Below are 6328 nucleotides of genomic sequence, written 5' to 3'. Positions count from 1 at the left end.
TATTCATGAGAGACACACACAGAGAGAGGCAGAGACCTAGGCAGAGGGAGAAGCAGGCTCCCTGCGGGGAGCCTGGTTCAGTATTTGATCCCAGGACCCTGAGATCACGACCTGAGCCAAAGGCAGATGCTCAACCACTGAGCCACTGAGGCATACCAATTCTAGGTTTTTATAAGACTAATTATTTACCCACATTTAAAGGTTATTAAAGAGGCATATTTTGACTAGCTTAATCAGTCCTTCTTTAGAAATTCATTTCTACAGATGAATGAAATAGATACTATACTCGTCTGCCGTCTCTTTTGCAAATCTGTTTTATTTACCTCAACACTTAAAATTTGGTACTTTTAAAGCAGAATGGAAGAACTATCATATATCAAGACTGGAAGACTATACCTTTACTTTAAATGCCTCACCATTTTTTTGCTATGTGATCTTAGTGTTGGATTTTAATTCTGGACTTAATCATGAGGTCTTCTTCAGCTATTAGAGTGTAGATGGGAGTGAGAATGTACCAGTTCTGTTCATTCTTCTTGTACTTCTACATTGGCATGAAAAGAATGTTACTTAGCTGTCCCTTTGCTCCAAGGGACTTGAGAGACACATGGAGCAGAATTGGATCCAACTTATAGCTTGTAGCCCAGGCCAGCAAACCAACAGATACATGAGAAAAAAAATAAGTTATTGTGGTTTTAAATTATAGAGTTTGTAGTATTTTTTTAAAGCAGCATGATTGTGGAATCCCTGGGTGGCTCAGCAGTTTAGTGCCTGCCTTCAGCTCAGGGCATGATCCTGGAGACCTGGGATCGAGTCCTGCATCAGGCTCCTTGCATGGAGTCTGCTTCTCACTCCTCCTGTGTCTCTGCCTCTCTCTCTATCATAAATAAATAAATAAATAAATAAATAAATAAATAAATAAATATTTTAAAAAATAAAAATTAAAAAAAAAATAAAGCAGCATGATAGTGACATTACTTGCCAGGCGCATAGACTTCTCAAAGCACTATAGCAACTGAAATGGCATCATAAATATGTGGCATTATAAACTTTAATATATTAAATGCATCAAAAATAAACCATGGCCAAATATTCTAGAAATTAAAGGATTAGCTACTATAAACAATTCATCTTGTAAATAATACGCTAGCAGGAGAGGCTTTTCCAACTGCATCTGTAGATCTCAAGTAAACTTCCAGAAAATAGGCAGAATATTTTGAATCTTCCTACAAACTACTGAAATTTCAATAAACCAGAATTTCTATAAGAAAGCATGACCTGTTTGAGTGTTTATGCAATTTAAACCCATCCCAATGAAATTCATCGCCTGTCACAATAATTGATACTGCTTAGGACTGTGTGGTCTTCACTATTCATATAACCAGTGTAGCCCAGAATTAAGTCTTATCAACAGGAACCAGGAAAACATTATTATGGATTTTGCAGTATATAATATCCTGGTATTTGCTTAAGATCAGTGTTAAAACTATAGTGGTGGTAAAGTGACTATAGTTACTAATAACAGTTTACCCTGAAAGTTGCTTAGGTAATAATTGAGAAAAATACGGATCTGGAGAACAAGAGCAACAGGATTTATTTTCCGGGATGTTATTATTTTTTGAAAATGTATCATGCATGCTACTTTAAGAAGGAATCCAGGGGGATCCCTGGGTGGCGCAGCGGTTTAGCGCCTGCCTTTGGCCCAGGGCGCGATCCCGGAGACCCGGGATCGAATCCCACATCGGGCTCCCGGGGCATGGAGCCTGCTTCTCCCTCTGCCTGTGTCTCTGCCTCTCTCTCTCTCTCTCACTGTGTGCCTATCATAAATAAATAAAATTAAAAAAAAAAAAAGAAGGAATCCAGGCTTTTTGGGGAAAAAAAAAGTTTCTAATGCCTTCATAAACATGAGAGGTAGGGTGTAAGTCAGACATAGAGATGAATAAAAGTTATCTCAAATTCTAGGAAAATAAAGTGAATCACTTGAAGCAGAATTTCCAAAAAGAGTGTATATTCTTATCAGTGAGCCTTTAATCTTTTAGTGATCAAATTCATGAAGGAGAAGGTTCTGAACAGCTTAAAGATGTTTGCTACCAAAGTAGAATGTGTTCCATTAACAGTTGTCATCCATGGTCTCCTATCTCCCCAATAAAATGTTGTTTAACCCATGGCATATTAAATTGATTGAGGTGCCTGGATCCTTTTTAATACGGCAGTGATGAGTATAAAAATGCTGGTTATTTTGACCATCTGGAGACAGGCGAATCCTCACTCCATTCTGAAGGATATTTCCTGCTTCACTAAACTACTTACTGACCCAGAAAAAACTGCTTCATAACAACCCATGATTTTTTTCCAAGCTAGGAAACATGCATTTAAAAATAGTGCTAAGAAAATCATTATGGAGTAAGTCTGAACAAGCTATTTTCTGAGCACTGCAGGTCTGATTTATGGAGGTGTGACATAACAAATTTAGTTTTAACAAAAAGCATGTGGTTAAGGTTTTACAAGATCTCTGCTTTGAAAGATATTCTAATTCCGTAATTTTTAAGTCTTCCTAGCTAGATAAATTATTTACTTTAAAAAAATTGTTTCCTCCTTCCAGTTTATTTTTCTGTTTTATATTTGTATTTCAACAGTTCTCTAGAATCCAGCAGTGCCTAAAAGCTTGTTTTTGTTTTTTGGTTCTTTTCTTTCTTTCTTTCTTTCTTTCTTTCTTTCTTTCTTTCTTTCTTTCTTTCTTTCTTTCTTTCTTCTTTCTTTTTCTTTCTTTCCTTTCTTCCTTTCTTCCTTCCTTCCTTCCTTCCTTCCTTCCTTCCTTCCTTCCTTCCTTCCTTCCTTCCTTCCTTCCTTCCCTTCTTTCTTTCCTTTTCTTCCTTCCTTTCTTCCTTTTTTTTTTTTTTTTGGTCAATGAGATAATTTTCTCATTCTTTTCTGTAAAATTTGGATGTAAGTTGAGGCCATATCTGCATGCGCTGATGAAATATTCAAATTGTGGCCTTCATTTTAGGGTTCAAATGACTAGTAGAACCTTGGACAGAATGTGAATAGTAGAATCAGCCCATTATTGGCTTGGTGGAACAGATTTGCAAGAAGAAAGGTTACATTGTATTATTTTCTTTAGGGCTGAAAACTAAGGCTAAATTAGCTTTCACTGTGACAATTAAGTGTCTAAACAAGTTTAGACTTGTTTGGAAGTTGGAAGTTGGAAGAGAATGATATTCTCTTAATTGTGATCTTTATAATTTTAAATACTGCAATTGTATAGTTCTTGAAAAACACCCGAGGTCCCAGTAAAAGTAAAGTGGTGTGTGTGTGCGCACACACACACATTAGTTTGGGGGGTTACTATAGTGATGTTCCGTATTAATACCATGTATGTTATCTGGCGTTCTGTGGATTGATAACTTTATATAGGATATTTTAAATAAATGCCCATTTATTTCATTGGATATTAGGTTGATTTATGGTACTGGCTTTTAAGACTCATTTTAACTTGTAATTGACCTATAAAGAAAGAGTGCAGAAAAAAATAAGATTCAAAATTTAAGTAAAAAAATACACAAAATTTTTGCATACAGTGCATGAACACAAAAAGTATTACCTTAGACCCAATTAATGCCATTGATCAAGTTAAAATCTGGTGATTTGGTCATCTTATTGGCTTTATGACTAACTTAGGGTAGTGAAGCATTTTCCAGAGAGGAGGAAGAGCTGCTACAAAGTGTCTTTGTGGACTGAGGGGGTAGGTGGAAACATGAGTGTGAGGTGAGCTACCTGAGTACTTAGAAAAGTATGGATTTCCAGTACCAAAAGTAAGAGCACTTTAAGGATAAATCTCATGCCATATTTCAGTGTTTCAATACTCATACTATAGCTCAATTTAATTTTATTGGACAAACGCCCAAACATACTAATTCCTTGTGACGAGTAACAAACAATTAGAGATGCATGGTTTCTCATTCACTAGGACTAACCGTTTAAAAAGCCTTTTATTCTCTTATAGAAGAATATTAATTTTGAATATCATAAAGGACAGAAATTATGAGATTCTTATCAGTATTAACAACATATTTGTAATGCTAAATCCAATAAATTATATAAAGGTCTTTGGAACATGAAAATAAAAGTAGTGACAAAAAGATTGCATGCCAATTAGATGTACTATCCCAGTTCTTTAGCAGTGAGTGATCTCCTTATCAGCCTGCTTCGAAAGGGTTTTGAGTGATTTGAGCATAAGAAGGACTAAATGGAAACCAAAATATTGTATTAATTACATAAGCTCTTACATATTATGATTAAAAATAGAAAATCTAAATGTTTAGATTCGCTATAGAAATGTAAATGGAATCCTAGCAATGACACATACCCTCAATATCTTGAAGAAATTCATACTCATGAAGTTAATAACATGCCCATTTCACAAAATACTTAAGTAGTAAGCCCAGGATTAAAATTTGGGTTTCCTTTAGTTCAAGCCAGTGTTTCTTTACTTATTCACCTAACAGCATTTAACATTCTTCCCTCTTTCCACTTCTTTCCAAATTTTCCCCCCAAAAAAATCTCTTGCTAAATCCCAATAGAGAAAACAGTTAAAAATCCGAACTGAGGGTTGCATAGAAGACAGTAGCATAGAGTTGCACTCATCCCCCTAACTCCATCTGCATCAACCTGAGGCACAGCCACAAAATGCAGCTTGCTGTCCACCCAGAATATGTTGAGACTCACTGCACAAAAGCATCCTACCTCTCCAAATGAAGGGAACAGAAGCTAAAAATAACCATATACCTATTAATCACCAAGTGTTGAACACAATTTAAATCATGTACTTCTCAATAAAAAACATATTTTCCGTGATGCTTAAGACCCTGGCATCACATGTCTACAGTGCTCCTGAAGCACCTAAATATCCAAGAAATCATGGGCTAATTGGACTACAGAGTATTATAACATGAGAATAGCATGTAGAACCTAATAGTTGGCATATGAATAAATTGCTTCTATCATTTTATATTGTCAATGTCTCACGACCCTCCAAATGCGGGATTTGCTAGTAAAACAATGCAAGTCCCCAGGGGACACTCTACCTGCATTATCTAGTTCTCAGCCTGCATTTTTGGACTCTTCATACTCATGACTACTTAAGGAGACAGATAACTGGGCATACAATTCTCTGAATCAGATCTTCCAGCCCGAAGTATGAGATGAAGGGGAGGTGGAAAGCTTAGCTTTCTCTGAGATGAGGAAATATGAAATATTTAGGAAAAGCACCCCTCACCACACCCACCCCACCCCCCACAGTAAAATATAACCCACTGGATGTCCTGGGTTTTGAATCATGAGATCAAAACTTTCTGAGATCTGTGTTTTCTTTCCTTTTCTATGGGACAAGGCAGAGGGCCTTTAAAATAGATGTGCAACCACTGAGTGTTCCCCACCTGTCACTGTATAAACAATCTTCATTAATCCTCTTTTGTTCCCATGATCTTTTACTGGTGCATCATGAACAGAGGGTGCAGATCTAGTTCCTTCTCTCCCTTTTTTTTATGAGAGCAAAATGGTTTACTAAACATATATACAAGATTACTGATACAAACAATCTCATTATTCTCAGGCTGCTAACACAGCCTTCACCAATGAAGGAATCTAATTAGTTCAGCCTCTTTCTCCTATTAGAACCGATAAGGAGAATTGTTGAAACTTCCTCTCAGGCTCATGCTGTGCTTGGAAATGACCTGATAAAAGGACTCTGACAGTGCAGTACATAGAGGTGGTCTCCAAAAGCTATTTCCAAAATCTCTTACACTTAAAAACATTTCCTTAGATAATTCCTAGACAGCTGTGCTAATGTCAGAGCCTTTGCAATGAACCTGCACAGAGAAACACCAGGAAAAAAAAAAAAAAAAAAAAGGAGAAGAAGGAAGGAAGGGGAAAAAAAAAAGAAAAATGTGAAACACCTGGTTTTGGCAGATTTTTTTCTCTCACCAGAGGAGGCAGGTTTTACTACCATCTGGTCCACTGCCATGTTCTGCTCGTCCTTCTCCCCAGTACACTCCCCTATGGGCTGCACAGGACCAGGCCGGCAGCAGATTGCAGCCGACCCCGGCACTGCACCATCCTGGGATTTGTAGCCCTGCTTCCGGCCTCTGCCTCCAACGTGGGTCTGTCTGCAGCATCTCCTTTTGACCTTCTCAAATAGTATTTAAAACAGCAACTGCAGTGACTCTCCGGAGCCCAGCGACCAGGCCATTTAAAATCTTTTAAGTGTTTAAAGAAATTGTTTTAACAAGTTGACCTTTATCTCTACCCAGTGAAAGTAGGCCAAACAAACAAA

The sequence above is a fragment of the Canis aureus genome, chromosome 10 (genome assembly GCF_053574225.1).
Source record: "Canis aureus isolate CA01 chromosome 10, VMU_Caureus_v.1.0, whole genome shotgun sequence".
In the NCBI taxonomy this organism is placed as follows: Eukaryota; Metazoa; Chordata; class Mammalia; order Carnivora; family Canidae; genus Canis; species Canis aureus.
The sequence above is the reverse complement of the archived record's forward strand: the minus strand, read 5'-3'. Positions refer to the sequence as shown.